The sequence below is a fragment of the Danio rerio genome, chromosome 19 (assembly GCF_052040795.2).
Source record: "Danio rerio strain M-AB ecotype USA chromosome 19, GRCz13ab, whole genome shotgun sequence".
NCBI classification, from domain to species: Eukaryota; Metazoa; Chordata; class Actinopteri; order Cypriniformes; family Danionidae; genus Danio; species Danio rerio.
In genome coordinates this window covers 44545603-44563959 of record NC_141039.2, presented here as the reverse complement: position 1 = coordinate 44563959, position 18357 = coordinate 44545603, and the positions used below count along the sequence as shown (strand labels likewise).

The window sequence follows — 18357 nt, the reverse complement described above, 5'->3', positions numbered from 1 at the left end:
CGTATACTAAAGCATTAGGGTGGTTACAATCGCCATGTAATGTTAAAAAAAAAAAAACATGTTTAATTCAACAGTTTTAATGTGCCTTTAACAACAGTGATCAGTTGCATCAGACGACACCATATAAATCAATAAGTCATGTGACTCCAGCTGTCAATAAGCTCTAGACTCATTTCAGGCTTGATTGAAGCAGTCAACTGTCAATCAAAATCCCCATTCGTGCCCATAAAGGCACAGGAGGACAGCAACAGCATCAGGTGTCGATCTTGTGATGGTCTTCTGTTGTACATCTGTGCGTGTGCATGTGCCAGAGCCGGCCTGATAAGAAACGATCATTTAACATCTCGAGAAAGACCATTACGAAAACTAGCTGGCTAATTAGCAGGCAATAACAGCGGCAATTACTGTCACGGACCTGGGAAATTGTGAGGCAAATTAAATGAGATAACACTCCATTAGAGGAGACATAAATAGGTTAAATCAAAGCTCGCCTAGACCAGCTGCGTGAGTGGGAGCTATTTTTGACGCTTTTTACCCAATCGAGACACAACCTGAGAACCAGGAGCAAGACCTTTGGTACAATCCTTTTACTTTTAAGATTAGCATGCTTTATATTGCGTTTAAGTAAATTAATAAGAGGCAACTATCAATTGAGTCAATAAAAAAATTATAACAGTGGCCAGATCAAATTTAATACGCTTGATTATCCTTCATAATTGTCAAACATTATTAAATTGAACATATTAGAACATTTAATGAAATAATCCTAAGAAATAATGTCAAATTATGAATCCTGCTAATAATAACATTAATTACAACATTATTATATAACAAATAAAGTCACACCAATAACCCAACCGTAACCCAACATAATTCTTCATAATAACTTCAGGCAAACACAAAAGCAAGCTAAAGCTTAGAGTATGTGCGACTTTCAGTCACGATCGTCCTTCAGCAAGTCAGAACACAACGTTGGTGTTGGATTTCTCCTGACCTGTTCGGTTGCCTCGACGGCAATGACCGCTGGTGCTCTGTGTCTGAGAAAGTCAATGCCGCTTGCAGAGGCTGATTCAGCAAGAACATCACTGCCAGCCTTGCTTTCACCGTGCAGGAGGACTGCAGTAAAGAAATGCTCGAACAATGTGATAGGGGACGAACGCTTCTCAAAGACTCCAGATATCACATATTACACTCTTGACAAGAGAAAGAGTTGAGCTGACGGCGCGGCAGACACTGAATGGCAGGAGAGACTGTGGCCTGAGGCCTCCAAGGAAGAGGAGAAACTACTGTGGCACAGACTTCACATACAGTCATTAATGACGGATGCCAACTCTGAAGGTGAAAAAGATGCAAGACCTTATGGTTTACATCAGGGGTGTCTAAACTTGGTCCTGGAGGGCCGATGTCCTGCAGATTTTAGCTCCAACTTGCCTCAACACACCTGCAAAGATGTTTCTAGAAAGCCTAGGCTGTTTCTCAATATGCGCATTTCATCGGTCTTGGGTTCTCGTGTAACGTCATCATTAACTGCCAAAGTTCAGTTCCAATACTCAAGACCGCAAGAACAGAGGACGCATAAAACTTCCTGGATGTGTTCTTTATATTGAGGACACACCGATGCAGATTTGAGCACCGATCTCGCTCTAGAAGTCCCAGAAGTCATTGTGAGGTGGGAAGCACAGCATTTTATTTAGGTTTATTATTAAAGTTCAGAGATATAACTTATGTACCTTAGGTGTTTTTGTAAATGGAACAGTGAATATAAACATTACCATGGACATCTTAATAAAGGAATAAACACATTAAGGGTGCTTGTTTGCTGAAAATCGTATTAAAATCTGTTTTATTTATATTGTGCAATCTATATAATGTTTTTAAGCATACCATATATTTTAAAAAGGGGGAAAACAATAAATCGTTATATGAATGCTGTAACGTTTAATTAATTTTCCATTTAAAACCCATGAAGGTCACATGACCATTAGGAAGAGCGTAGCATTTCATTCCTCAGAGGACGCGTTCTCTGTTCTCGTGGTCTTCCCAGTTCGTTCTTCCAAGGACACCTGGCAAGACCGGTCTCCAGAAGAACGCAAGTCCGTTCTCTGCATTCTTGGAATTGAGAAACAGCCCTAGTAAGAGCTTGATTAGCTAGTCCAGGTGTGTCAGATTGGGGTTGGAACTAAACTTTGCAGGACACCGGCCCTCCAGGACCGAGTTTGGTTTATATCTAGCAATATCAAGCATAAAAAATGAGAAATTTTGAGACATCATTACTTTATGAGCAGTAAACTCACACTGCTATTATCATCCACGTGCTGTTCTTGTGATGCATTTTCTGTCTTCAAGCTTGTCTGTGGACAGGCTTCAAATAAGGACTCATTTTTGGACTCGCTCCTCGCTCTAAATTTTGAAAAGATATAGATGAATCACAATACTGAACCACTGTGGATCCAAAAGTGTGAATTTCAATCAAAAGGTAACATGTTTACATCGCTGATACAGAGAAGTCAGATGCCTTTTATACTACTGTTTGGACTGTGTTCTTAGCCGCACACAAAAATTTAGGACAATTTCTTCCTCGTGCTGGAGAGATTGAAATCAGTTAAGCTGATAAGACAATACCAGGGTTGTTGATGCCAGCCGCTGTGCAGACTTGAGATCCAAGCTACCCTCAGACATAAAAGCTCACCTCTAGAATGAATCTAATTTTAACAGTCAGTACTTAAGACACTACAAAGCAATAGAGTTTATTTCAAACTTAAAGTCTGTTTTTTTTGTTTTGTTTGACAAACTTAACCCCTGAACTACTCGCATTTGAAAAGAAACAGCTTTCCACTGAAAATGCTGTTAAACTTTAACGCTCATCTTAACATCCTGTCGTACATCTCCATTTTGTCACATTCCTCTTCTCCAGCATGCCTGTCCAAGTTAGTATAGGAAAACCAAAACTACAGGCATACCAGACAAAGAAGTTGCCGCTGTTATTGCCTGCTAATTAGCCAGCTAGTTTTCGTAATGGTCTTTCTCGAGATGTTAAATGATCGTTTCTTATCAGGCCGGCTCTGGCACATGCACACGCACAGATGTACAACAGTAATTCAATCTTATCTGATATCAGAACATTCCTAAAAAAAAGAAAAAAAGTTTGGGAACAGGTGAAGAAAAAATATGGAAAGAGACAATATTCTCTTTATACTTATAGAGAGTGTCTAAGTGAGTTTTTTAAAGTTTAATTTCATACTAAAACAATAATGCGTCTTTTTAAAAAGTCAATGAAATCTAATCAGTGTGTGTTTTTACAAAGTCAGACTAACAGACTGTGACAGGATTTTGCCTGGATTGTATATATACATTAAATTAACTACAACTGATGTGACGTGAATTTAAATTATCAGATAATCAATCGGGCAATGTGTTAGCTGAACTATTTATTCATGAACAATTTCTATTATTCATTACACTGTGCATGCTTCTATAGGCTCAACTATGCCAAAACCTGCAGGTAATCATTTTTACTGACAACTCTTTGTTTTACGTCCTACTTTAAGCTCTTGAACCAAAACTCAAATGCTCAAACTACAGCACACATACAAGCCATTTTCAATGATCATTCTGTCATACAGAAAGGTCACAGCTCTTTATCCAGAACTTATTAACTACCCAAACATTCACACAGAAAAAAAAAAAAAAAAAAAAATCCACAAAGGCCGCTGTGGTTACTGGTTAATCATCGACTCGAACACAACAAAATGCACCCAAGCACCAAGCAATGCATTACAAATTAACTGACAAATATCTGTAGTTGTTTTGAACTGAGGTTCAGAGCAAAAAAACGAGGGCCGGACATTACTGCCACTCTGATCCTTGTCTAATCTCATAGATCAATCATTCCAAAGTTGCCCTTGGTTCGCTTCACTCCAACTCCACGAAGCCGTCCCTGAACTCTCAAGGTCACTCAACAGTAAGCAGACAAGAAAAAAAACACGGTATGGGGGAGGGAGGAGAGGAGTGTGAGGGATATACAATAACACAGAAAGAAAGAAAACCAAGACTGGTTTTGCAACTTTCACTGCAGCAACTTGGCGACCCTAGTGTGTGTAATCATGCCGTCCCTAGAGAGGCTTGACGGTGAATGGCCCCCTCTTGTCTGTGCGCCCCTGAGGGATGCGCTCTTCTCTTGGTCTCACACTCTACCCACTGACGGATCGAATGCAGGAGCCGCTCTCACATTCCTGTGACCTTCATCCGCCGATGGGCCCGTTAGCATTGGCAAGGTGTGACGACGTGCCAATGCCAGCACCAGAGCCCCAACTGTAAACTTTAAAGGTTCTGCGTTGACATTTGAAAACAACCTAAAGCGCAAAACCTCAAGAACAAGAGTGAATGTGCAAAAACGTTAGTCAGGTATGACATTTTACCCTTGAACATCTTTGCAAATTGATGCAGTAAGGAGTTAAAATGATATTACAATCTTAATCGAGAACATCATGCTGAGAGGAAGTACTCAAGGTTCTACCTAGAGTTATTTTCAGTAGTTCTTTACCCCAAAAAAACCTTAATACTTTCAACTAATCAAAACTTTTTAGTACATGCATGAAAAAGAGACTTTAATTCGAATGGATTCCGTAAGAAGGCATCATGCAAGGACAACCGTCTGTACATTATGAACTAGCAAGCTAAGAGTCCCCACATAAACCCCAATACAGGTTGGTCACGTAGAGAGCACGTCCATCCTGTCCTCTGCTCTGCCTCACTGTCAAGACAGTGTAAACAAGCCACAAAACTGGGCCTTAAAAAAGTGAACTGGGACTAGCGGTCCTATAGGCAATCTGTCTTTCTAAGCATCACAGATGTAGCAGAAATGCTTGACAGCACGGGACCTTCCAGAGGTCCAAAGTCAAACTGAACTTAAAGGTCAACCGCAATCAAAGATTATGCTGTGCATTTCAATGATGAAAAGTTAAAACTGCACATACGAAACCAGCAAAATTTCCAGCTAGTTAATGTTTACACCATGACAAGCACTATTCATTAGGTTTAAGAGTTGAAAATGAGCAGGACAAAAAACACAAAGAAGTACACTCAGATTTCAAGCAAGGGGAAAAGTAGAGGACGAAAGGAGGAGGAGAAAAGCGCAGCGGAGGACAGAGGAAGCATCCCATTACTGCAGCGAGAGAGAGAGAGAGAGAGAGAGAGAGCGAGAGAGAGAGCTGTACTGTCTGATTGCAGTCGCAAGTCACACTTACCCCATGCCCTTCATGTGCGGTGTTGTGGATGCCAGAAAAGGAGGAGGGCATCTCAAAAGTCTTCATAAATGTCTTTAGTCCACAGGCTCTGTCCCAGGAGGAGACAAAAGGCTGTGTGGGACAGTCGATCTTCCACTGTGTTCAAAGCCCCGAGATGAGGGGAGCGCGAACACCTACCGCCCCCCCATTCAAAACCCTCCCCCTTCCACTAACCCATCTTCTTCAGCCACTCTCCACCCCCCTTTCCTAAACACACAACCCCCTCTCATTCCTCTCCTGTCCGAGTCGCCCGGAGCCTGGAGTTGGCCTCTGCCTGACAACCCTACTGTTTGTCTTTCAGCTGACCCCTGCCTCGGAGCAAGTGACCGAAAAAACAGGCAAGAAAGTGAAGGAGACATGGAGAAAAAGGGAAGCGTGAAAAGAAACAGAAGTGTGAGAGCAAAGCAGAGCAGCAGAACAAGTCGGGACAAAATCTCCTGACTGCTTTCCCTTTAACACTCGGCTGTAATCAATCTAGCTTGCTAAACGATACTCTAAGCCCGCCTATCTCTGAGATCCCAGCCCCTCGCTGGATTCTTCAAATAAGCCTGAGTCAGTCTGCGCTACGATAGGCTGAGCCAGCCGTCTGTAGGCAGAGTCACCCCCTCCTCTCTGCTTACCCTCTCAGCTCCGCCCCCTTTCACAGACACTCAACTTCCTGTTTTAAGTTACCTTGAGCAGCAGGATAGGGGTCAGGGAATGAAAAGAAGGACAGAGAAAAAAAACAAGCAGACAAAAGCAGCAGAAAGTTGCATGAAGGACGCGGGGAGGGCAGAGAACCATCTCGGTTTGCAAGCCTTGGAAAATCAGAGCCCTGCAGATCTTCTCCTGTACTGTGGCTGGACGGAGCTGGACTGAACAACTGACTTCTCAAACTGTCCCTTGCTTATTTACAATGTCAAACTAAATGTCTCTAAAGCCCGCCTCTCGGAGGAGCTGAGTGGCTAAGCGTGTGGTGATGCAAATGAACCCTTGATCAGCGATTGGCTCAGGGCGGGCTCAAAGAGGATGCCGCATGCTGTAGCCGCATGATTTAAAGTGGAAAGTCACTCAGGTCAGATGTACAGTCTCATTTGAGTGCAGGGACATGCATTGCAGTGGATATATCCCAAACTCAACATCAGCTGTGTCCTAAAAAAATAAAAACTTGACCTGATAGGTCTGATACAATGGTTCGTCCTCTAAAATGTGTAATTATAGAGTGGTCATGTGATTAAAAAAAAAAAAAAAAAAAAGTATTATAATGATATACCATGCTCACCTATTTATTAATGTAAATATTATGATGATAAGCCATGCTCACTTATTTATCAATGTTAAGATTTTTCCAACAAGAACAAGACTAATATTGTGGTCACATTTACCAAAATTATTTTCAGCAGGCAAAATAAAGCATTGCTTTGACCAACAAAAACTACTTTTTAGCATCACATCAATGTTTTTTTTTTTGGTCCAGAAATTTGATTTCACCCATCAAACAGGGTTTTCAACATCAAACATCAGATTTGTATTTAAGCATGTATACATTTATAAAGGTATGATAACCTTGGATAAATATACCACAGGTTCACGGTATCATGATTACTATTCTAAAAAAGTTATTTTTAAATGTTTGAGTAAAAAAAAACAACAATTTTTTTTTACCCCATTAAACACATTATTGGGAAAAATTTTTAAACAGAAAACATGTCAGGCTAAATATTTAAAATAAATCATTGGCTGCGTCCGAAACCGCCTACTACTCAGTAGGTACTGCATTTGAATTTAAACGTACTACTCAGCCGTTAGAAAAGTACTTTCTATACAGTATGAATGTGAAAAGTATGAATGAAATTTGGACGTACTACATCCGCAATTTTGTCATGGTCACGTGACCTACCTGCGTCAGTTGCGTCGCTTCACTTCCATTCATGAATTCTCTCACGGGGCATTATGTGATAGCGCAGTGTGCATGGGATGTGCACTCCAGAATCTCGCCGGAAGTAGTAAGTCATCGGGGTGCTTCTTGCATACTGATTTTCGAAATCTATGAGTTCGGACACACTACTCGGCTCGCATACTGATTTTAGCGTACTATATAGTATGGAAGTATGCGGTTTCGGACGCAGCCATTGACTTCTGCCATCTTTGTTGATTTCAAAAACTTACATATATACTTACAACTTACATATACATTATGAATGACATAACAGAATACTTTAGTGATTTTAAAATTGACTTGACTTCTCCAAACTGTGGTGAACCTTGAAACTGGTTATCATCCCATGCCTAGTTTATACAATTTTAAATTAAATCTGAAAAGTTTATAGACCAATTTGAGGGATGTAAACAACAACAATGGTGCCCACGCATTTCCTGTTTTACATTTTTAATTTCTAAAGCTTTCGAGAATCTGAAAATAGCCACATATTGATAAATAATGTTATGACAGCTGATAACATTAGGTTATGATTAAATTGCCTCTTGTTACAGTTATGAAATAGTTTGATAAGCATGAAATGTTCATGGACCAGTGGCATGACCACATTAAAATGGACTATAGCTCTATATTTTTTTCATTCATATACTTGACAATAGCATTTGGTGGCCTTGAAAATGGGTTTTCCAGTGCAAGTTTTGAAAAACAATATCGTTCTTTTCTATGAGAAAAAATTTAAAGCATACTTTTATAAAAGTGAGACCATTGCACATGCATGTCTATTGGCATGTGCGAGTTCCTGTTAAACAAAATGACAACAACAGACCATAGTATAATAATGTAAACAGACATCTGGGGATGTGCGATTTTAGGAAAATATCTAATTGCGATATTGTTTTTAACAGATATTGCGATTTCGATTTGATTTAGTTTTGTAGTCAAGCATCAGTTCAATAATCTGTATCGTAGATTCTTACTGCTAGAAATGCAGTGAGCGTTAGTTTAAAAAAGGAACTGAAAAAATACTGCAACATTTAATCAAATTGGTCTTTTAAATATTCAGAAATGAAACACTAATTTTTCTCTAGAGCAAACAGTAATCACCAATAAAATGACCTTACCTTTCAGTAAGTTGAACTCAAATTAGGGAGATAGTGTAGCTTATTATTCAAACAAAAAATGTATAATAATTATAATAATACAGAACACATAGCAAACTACAATGGCTGAAACAACTCTGAAATTTTACTTTGCTGTTGCCTGCTAATCAGAGATGTATAAAGTACTAGAGACCCGTACTTAAGTAAAAGTACAAGTGCTCTATCAAAAAGTGACTTGAGTAGAAGTAGAAGTGCTCTTTAATCACCATACTTAAGTGGAAGTACTAAAGTATTCAACATTTTTAGTACTTAAGTATTGCAAGTAGTTTATTTCAAAATTTACTACTCAAGTACTGAAAGTAAAAGTACAAGTATTGTGTAATGTAGTTATTAAAGAAGGCAGTCAAAAGACATCATATTGTTTTGTTTATTTTAAATATCTTTGGGGCACTTGATTAAGCAGAATGAAAAGAAACATGGCTTATGATACTGTTTTTCTCTGTAAATAATTTCTATGGTACAAGAACTCACATCGTCGGGCTCTTTTACCAGAAAATCACTTCACTGATGAGATAATTCAGCATGTTCATTCATACTCTCTCTCTCTCTCTCTCTCTCTCTCTTTTACACACACATACACACACACACCTAAATGTACACTCTCACACATTCATACACTCTCACACACAGTTCTCTCTCTATCTCTCTCTCACACACACACGCACACACACACACACACACACACACACACACACACACACACACACACACACACACACACATTTTTGTGAATTGTGGGGACATTACATAGGTTACAATTGTTTTTATACTCTACAAACTATACTTTTGAATGCTCTAACCCCAAATCCAATCTCTAAACCCAACCCTTACAGGAAATTATGTGTAGTTTTACTTTCTGAAAATAAAAAAATATTTAGTGTGATTGAATTTTATACATAATATCCACATAATTCACCATCTCCTCCTAACATCTGTGTAATACCGATGTTGTTATACACTCTCAGAAAAAAAAGGTACAATGAGGGTACAATTTTGTTCCTAGAGGGAACAAAATATAAAATTGTACCTTTAAAGGTCCCATATTGGTCCTTAGGGTACAATTTTGTACCCAAACGGGCTATAAAGGTACAAATGTCCAGATTTAGGTTTGAAAGGTACATTTTTGTACCTTTTATAGCACATTTGGATACAAAATTGTACCGTAAAGGACCAATTTGGCACCTTTAAAGGTACAATTATATATTTTGTTTCCCTATAGGAACAAAATTGTACCCTCAGCTCATGATAAGATCAAGACACTACATAACACTAATTTAAATGTATTAATACTAAACATTAATACTAAAATACATAATTTAAAAATATAATAAATAAATAAATTGATTGAATTAAAAATTTTAATAATTATTTTTTTTCATGTATTTAAATTACATTTTTTCTCAAAAATGTTAATAATTTAATTTATAATTAAATGTAATTTTAATCATTAAAAACGTAAATACTGGTCTTTGCTTACTGTTTAAGTCCCTATAGTATATATGGGATGTAGAATAAGAACCATGCAGAGGGACAGCATCTTCATACAGGTGGTGATGTTGCTGTCTCTTTAAGAATTTGGCTTGTTGAGACGTTATAGTAGTGTTTGTTACTGAAGCGGTCGGTCGAGTATGCTGGCTGTTTACACAGAACTTCGCACGCTTTTCAAAGAAAAGTCTATTTTGGAGTCCACACTTTTCAGGTAAGAATGTATTAAAGATATATTTTCAGTCTCATTTTTACATGTGAAGCCGTGTTCTGTTGATTTTGTCTGACTCTCTGGTCTCGGCTTTCCCCCGCTTTGTGCTCCGGGCTGGCTGGTGTACGTTGGCCTGCAGGATGGAGTTTGCTAAGATGTCTGCAGCTTATTAAAGAAGTTAATACAACGTGATATCGAAGTCACCGAGGGACATAACGTTATAGAAGGTAAGTACTATATGCTGTTAGTTTTCTCGGTGTAAAAGTTCCCTTTATCGCCTACGTTACGTATTCGCGCCTTATATGTTACGTTACGTTACTGCTTTATTAATAAGTGTTGCCACGGCGGAATATAATCGCAACCCAGATAGCAAAATACACTCGGGCCAGTTGCGGCTAGATTCTCGCCTGCCCGAGTCCGTCTGCTGTATCGTTACTCGGGCCAGATGCGGCGGCAGAAGCGAGCCGACGCTGCCGTAACCGTGCACCGGAATCGGGCCGTGAGTAATGTGCGGTGTGGCCCGGAGCGGGCGCGACTGAAGTCTTCATATACCTTGATATAAAACCTTTTGTTATTAATACTGGAATTTGTAATTATCGATAATGTTTTATATTTTGAGGCCATTTTCTAGCCTCGGTTGACCGCGGAAATGTAATTTTAGACGGTTATATACACCGCCATTTTGTGAAGAAAAATCACAATTTTGTCACCGGCAAAGCGACTGATTATGTAAACGTGGCTAGTTACAAACGTGGCGTGTGTATGCTTGTACATATCTTTGTTTCAGTGTCTAAGTTACATTAATGTTGAGGAGTGTCCACAAACTCTCATGTCCAGAATTGTTGCTGCTTTACTATCGTTTAACGTTATACTTATATATAAATAAAATACTATAAATAAATAGTTATTGCTTTATCTTATTGCTTTCCTGAAGTTTATGAAGTTTCCAATTGTATTTCAGGACAAGATTAAACAACATAATGCAGGCTAACAGCATTAGACCAATGAAGGCATGTCATATGAAAGCATGGCTCAGTTACAAGATGTAAGTATGTCTCATTATCTATACCATGGTTTTAATGGCTTACATACTATTTTAAATTTGTAGGTTTTTACTTACAAACAACAATAAATGTACACCCACGTGTTTAAAATTATTTTCTAGGTTTTCATCGAAAGATGAGAGTTCAACTGAAGAATGCTATGGACCTGACTCTAAGGTACTCTTTCTAAACTTTCTCCACTTGATTAATATTATTAAATTCTAGCTTTGGATGGATTCCTTCATATTTGTTTGTATGCCACATCTTATGTTCCAGGAATTGATTTTACAGCAGCACTTCTCATGTTGCCAGCCTTGTTAAGCGAGACACTTCAACATTTCGTTGTGCTCCGGTGCGTATGTTGTTTTCTGTTCAGTATATGCTGTGATAAATGCATTTTATAATTCTTGATATTCTTTATATTAGGATGACGCAGTGGGTAGTGCTGTCACCTTACAGCAAGAAGGTCGCTGGTTCGAGCCTCGGCTGGGTCAGTTGGCATTTGTGTGAGGAGTTTGCATATTCTTCCAGTGTTCGTGAAGGTTTCCTCCAAGTGCTCCGGTTTCCCCACAAGTCCAAAGACATGCGCTATAGCTGAATTTGGTAAGCTTATTTGTCTGTAGTGTATAAATGTGTGTGTGAATAAGTGTGTCTGGATGTTTCGTAATACTGGGTTGCAGCTGGAAGGGCATCTGCTGCATAAAACATATGCTGGATAAGTTGGTGGTTCATTCCACTGTGGCGACCCCAGATTAATAAAGGGACTAAGCCAAAAAGAAATTGAATGAATGAATGAAATTTATATTAGTCTTTTAATCTGTGATACTTTTTTTTTAAAATCGGTGAATATTAATTATTTTACTTTCTATGCATGTTGATTTTCTCTTCATCAGTGATAGAGTGACTGATATTAATGTAATTATTGCTTTGTCATTTACAGTGAATCATCTTCACCACATCCAACAGTTCAAGTACAGGAGGACACCACCGACTGGACAACTGTGTTAACAAGACGAGTCACGGCAGTCTTCAGAGTTGATGGGATTGCGATTGGCCGGGCTAATGATGTGGACGAATATACATTTTTGACATATCCATCTTATTAGAAGATCACCTTGATGTTTCTGCAGTGGAATGTTTTGAATGAACGGTGGACGGTGACAAGCCTCGATCTACTCCAGTTACCAAAGTGATCAACCTTGTTTTTTGTTTCTCTACATGCTCTTGGGATAATCACAATCAAGTTAATCCAGCACACTGCTCTCATTCATGCATAAAGCAGATTTTTAAATAACTTGTGGTCCTAATGACTATCAAAGAACATTTTCCAGATATGAGTGCTTTACATGTCATGTTTACCTAAAGCATAAACACATATTGTGTTACAACAAATTACAACTCCACTTGAGGATGATGAGGAGTAATCTACTGGTGTTGAGGAAGAGGCTACTGATGTATTTGGTTTTCTGCACTGTTGAAGCAATTTATAGAGAAACATTGCCTTCATTCTGAAATTCAGAGAAAATGTTGATGACAAATTATTTATTATGACTGAGTATTCTGACTAAAGACAAATACTTTGGACTTTATAAAGTGCAGTACTTGATGTAGCCTGTGTAATGTGTTTATAAATCTTAAACAGTATTCTTGTGGTCTTTGTATTAAGGGTAGATTATATACTGTACAGTGAGTGAACAATTTTTATTTGTTTTCTAAATTGTTCTTTTTACTGTTTTACATGTCTGCTTTATATTTACTGTGTAATTTTATTTCTTAACACATTCAGTTGTGAGTTGTAATGAAATATTTCTACATTAATAAATAAAAATGGACATCTGCTAACCAAAATATTTTATTTATTTATTTGTGCATGCAGTCACCAAAGGATCAAAATGCCTGGGTCAGTACCCTGAAAATGCTATATAATATAAAAAGGTAAATTTTTGTACCTTCGGTGGGGGTACAAAATTGTCCCTTAAAGGGTACAAATGTAGAAGGTACAATTTTGTACCTTTAAATAGAGGTACAAATTTGTACCCTTAAGGGTACCACCCCAGTGACGGGCCATTTGTACCCTAAAAGGTACAATTTTGTACCTTTTTTTCTGAGAGTGTACATATACATGGGCACACACACACACAAACACGAAAATACACTCTTTTACACTCTCATACACTCTCTCTCTCTCACACACACACACACAGACGCACACACAGGTACAATCACACTGTTTCTCTCGTACATGCATTATTCACTCACACACACTCACACTTTGGTAGTTTTGAAGTTTAATTGGTTAATACCACAATAAACAGGAGTTTTGTCTTCTGGAAGCAGTCGTGAAACTAAACTAAACAAGCAAACTAAATCCTGTTGCACTAATTCACTTGATTTTGATTTTATTGTAAAAAAAAAAAGAAAAGAAAAACAGGAAAGCGTGTATAGTACTGTGTTAAAAGAAAATCTAAAATACTTTATGGCTTATGGCTATGGTTTAGTATAAATTTTTTAAATTTTGATTATGTTTTTAATTCAATTGGTCTGGCACTTCATATGTTCTGTAGTATATTTATTAATTCTGGTACTTTTACCATAAACCAACTTCTTAACCAGTTGGTAGAGGCTGATATTTTAGAAATTATGGGATGTGTTGAGAAAAAAATGCATTGACTGTGTTAAATAGCGACATTATGAGTTAAGAAATGCAATAAAAAAAATCTATTGCTTTTGTCTTGGTGTGACAGTTATAGGGTTATTTTTAATACAATTTTGTTCTTTAATACAGCAGTCAGATATATGAACCCTACTCATAATTTGACCTGCTTAAAGAAAGCACTCTTTCTGAATGTATCAAACAAAACTCATGCACAGAAGACAGCATGAGCATTTACAGCTAATAAACTCATGTCAATATCATACCGCCTGCTTTTTGAGCGCTGACAGGCGAGGTCTTATGATGATTGGTTATTATCTTCATCTGCTCAACAGAAAGGGCTTTAGAAATTAAGCGCTGTTCACCCATGGCGGGAAGAATACGCGGTTATCACAGGTAATAGACAAAGTGGAGAAAACTTGAACATCAGACACGCTCGTGTCTGGATGGATCGACAGCTTTAACAGCCAAGAAAAGAGGGAAAGTTACCTTACAAACAGGCCAGCGGGTCAAATGTCCAAAGTGAGAAAGAGAGAGGCAGAGGTGAAGTTTTACAACATTTCTCCCTAATAGTAAATTAGCGGCTCGTGTGCCGCCTTCACTCGCGCCTCCGTCCTCCGCCATAGTATTGCGACATCGCGCATAGGAGATAAATGACGTCATCACGTAATCACCGGTTATGACCTATTATTGAACTGATATCGATCATTTTGACACCCCTAGTAACGAGTAACGATGCAGCACATAAAAAATCTATCGGAGTAAAAGTATTAAATTCATGGAAAATATGTACTTAAGTAAAAGTGGAAGTAGGAGAAAAAAATAATACTCCAGTAAAGTACAGATACTGCCTTTTAGTACTTAAGTACAGTAGTGAAGTAGTTCTACTTCGTTACTATACATCTCTGCTGCTAATAAATTGAGTCACTGGCAATACTTTCAGCAAGACACTCATCACTCAATTGTGCTCACTCAATAAGCTAGTAAGACCATCACACAGACGGCAGTCACACATTTGCTCTGGGCAGGGGAAATTAAATAGTTCAAATGCATTTCATATTGCAGCCTCTTGCGATTAGCTAATTGCAACGTTTCAAATTGCGATTGCGATTCGATTAATCGCACAGCCCTACAGAAATCTCATTTTCCTTTCTAAAGTGAGATCTACAATGACCTGAAGTGCAGAATATAGTGCTTTTAGTTGTTTACATGAGAGCGTAAAAAAGGGTCATAATTATGATTATCATTTCGAAAACCTTGTCTGTACTAGGTATGGGACGATAACCATTTTAAGGTATACTGGGGTTTGGTTTTAAAACCTCCATAATGTTCTGCTATACCGTTCCTAAGTTATGTGTAAGATTTTTTATTTATGTTTCATTTTTGTTTTTATGACAACAGTATCTCCTGATGAAAACATCCAAAGATGTCGTTTTAAATTGTATAGAAATGTGTGTTTTTGAAACTAATGAAGACAGAAGTCAATAATTAATTTGAATTATTTAGCCTGACATGTTTACTGCTCCAAAATATTATAAATGTTTCTTAAAATAAAATATATTGTGTTCAAAGAGGAAAAAGGTTTTATTAAGGGTTCTATATTTAGAGCAATAATCAAAATACTACGAAACCGTGATATTTTGATCCAAGGTTATCATAATGTCACAATAAAACACCGGCACGAGCCTAGTCCGTACACAAAACTTGACATTAATCTTTTCTTTTTTTTTGACAACTCTGCTGAAATACCTAGTAAGGACACACACTTGTACTAGCATGAGATAAAAACATCTAAATGAGAGATCAACAAAAGGTTTAGATAAAAACCAACACAAAACTAAAACTCAAACTACAGTGCAATACTTTTTGTTGTTGAAATGCAGCTAGAAGGCAGGTCAATTATTTACAGCAACAGGGCTGAAAGATTATGGCAACAGATGACGAAGGTCCTTGTTTCTAGTAAACTCAAGGTGAAAAAACTATTTTGTTTGTACTGTTGACTTGAAAGTCTCGTTGATCGTTGTGAGTATTGCAAATATTAAGTTCATGTAAGTTAATGTTACCAGGAATTGACCTCCATTTAACCTGGCACATTACAACCGTGTCATTTACGAAGTAAATTACAGCGTTTGTTAAGTATTTAAATATCATAATTATGGCGTTTGTATCCCCCCACATTCAGTGAAAAAAAAATCCTGTATTTATGTCTGCACTATACGACAGCAATGGGACATTCTGCGAAATAAACATGCGGATATAACAAATACACCGATAATTATATAGTTTATGGCACTGAGAAACAAAAAGACACATTATAATGCTATAGATAGCAAAGCTGTTTCGATTGGGAAAAGTCAACAAAGGATTTGCAGGCTAACCGGGAGACATGCTAACCGAAACCATACAAACATTCGGTATGCTGCGTGTAACATTGTTATGTATGTAACCTGTAATGCACGACTGAATTTTAATTGTCAGAAAGAATTACACCTTCAGACATCAGCTGCTAAGACTGTATGAAGAGATGAAGACTGTGAAAAAGCGGTATAAACGTAGGAGACAGTGCTCGCTACGGCACTAACGTTAGGCCGCATCGACAGCGATTCCCGTCAAATTAGGAGAAGTGATATAATGATGTTTTAGGGGGCTTTGAGCGAGTTTTCCTAAAATATTTGTAAAGCGGTGTAAAGGCAGTCTAACCAATAAAGACTACGTTTGGATCTGTCCTTCAGACCAATCAAACCTCGGACTAGATTCCACCAATCAAGGTTTCTAAGGGTTCTGGTAGTTAAGAAACTGCCACCATTTAGGCTCAAAACGAACCAGCTAGCCAATAGAAGTCATTTACATCAGAGAGCCAAAATGGCGACCGGTGTAACACAGCTTCCCGACCGCCTCCATTCCCTTCCACTAGCCACCAATAAGCGCTTCAGAGAGCGAGGAGGGAAATGGCGCCTATGTTCATCCTCCAAAACAATCATCCATTGGATGAAAACTTTTATTGGACCACGAGCTCGAAACGAGCCCCGCTTCATCCAAACTAAGCAGTAGATAGCAAGCGAACAGTGACGCAGCAACATGTTTAATTTGTATACTCACTTTACGCGATGAAATCGTAGTGTAGTCCGGTTCGCCGTAATAATTAATTTATTTCAGGCTGTTACAGCAACCAAGATGGCCGATGATTTGTCAACTTTTTTTTTAAACCGGAAGAAGTGCTACGTTAGCTCTGACGTAGTCGTCGTTCGCGCCATTGAATGAGCGATCTTCAGTTCAGCTGGAGGTTGAGTTGCTGCTGTGCATCAGCATTAAACATGCTACTTTATAACCCATATCTGCATTTGTAGACGTAGTATGATAGTAGTCCTGTTTAATTTTTCATTTTTAAGGTTAGACACCACACTTGCATCATGACAATCTAAATTGTCATTGTAAGTATAAAATATTTTAGTCAGGCAAATTTACAATAAGAATAATTTGATATTTAGGGATCACAGTGAGACTCAAAATACTAATAAGTTGTCATTTTAAAGTGTATTAACGTTTAATTCATTTTAAATAAATCAAATAACAATATTTTGGTATCATTCTCTGTTTAAGTTATCAAAAACTAACCTTCCTCAATACCAGGGTGCCCAAATTTTACATATAAAGAGCCAAAAACCAAATATCATTTAGAGCCATGAGCAGAAGGTAAATATACCAAACTATATTACATTAAAGGTGCCATATGGCTAATTTAATAATTTATTACATAATATTTCAAAATAAAAACCTTACTTTAAATCATGATAATTATTATTTTCATGATTTTATTATTAGTAGCTAGTGCTAATTATTCATTCAATCATTTTCTTTTCGGTTTAGTCCCTTTATTAATCAGGGGTCACCACAGCGGAATAAACCGCCAACTTATCCAGCATATGTTTTATGCAGCGGATGCCCTACCAACTGCAACCTATTACTGGGAAATACCCATACTCATTCACACACACACTGCAGACAATTTTCGCAAACTGCTATTTTTTTTGCAGTATTCATTTTTAAATTAAAGGAACTTAAATCCAAGTCAATCATATCTCAGCGATCAATAAAACTGTCAATGAGGCATAATTGTTCAGTTCAATTAATTCTTGCCAATGATATGCTGTACCAAACAGAAACAAATTAAAGTGTGACTGCACAAATAAAAAATCCAATAAAATTAGGAAAATAAAATTAGTTACACATTTAAAATACTATAGTAATTTATAGTAAAGGGAAATATTTAGGAATGAGAATTTTATATATATATATATATATATATATATATATATATATATATATATATATATATGTGTATATATTTATGTATGTATATTCACACACACATATATATATATATATATATATATATATATATATATATATATATATATATACACACACAACTCTGCATTGGTGAATTACAATACATAATGTAGTATCATTAGTAACTATAAGACGAATTACCGGTTTGTAAACATTCACGATGCGCGCGCAGCAAGGTTGCAAAAAAAAAAACGGAAAAAAAAAAAACGGGAGCCACCATTTACAGCGAGGGAATGACATCCAATGCGGTGA

At 37.4% G+C, this 18357-nt stretch overlaps 2 protein-coding genes across 35 annotated transcripts in view; one reads left to right on the top strand and one right to left on the bottom strand.

The window, feature by feature from the left end:
- The window catches only part of nfyc (nuclear transcription factor Y, gamma), a 51915-nt gene extending 34965 nt beyond the window's left edge, over positions 1–16950 (bottom strand). For 18 of the 34 annotated variants that reach the window (XR_015945148.1, XM_087293971.2, XM_087293980.2 and 15 more), the window contains exon 1: positions 5247–5756. The gene's annotated coding sequence lies outside the window, so the exon portion shown is untranslated. 34 annotated transcript variants of the gene reach the window in all.
- Positions 1–18357, top strand: part of trioa (trio Rho guanine nucleotide exchange factor a) — a 573337-nt gene that overhangs the window by 312187 nt on the left and 242793 nt on the right. The window lies entirely within an intron of this gene.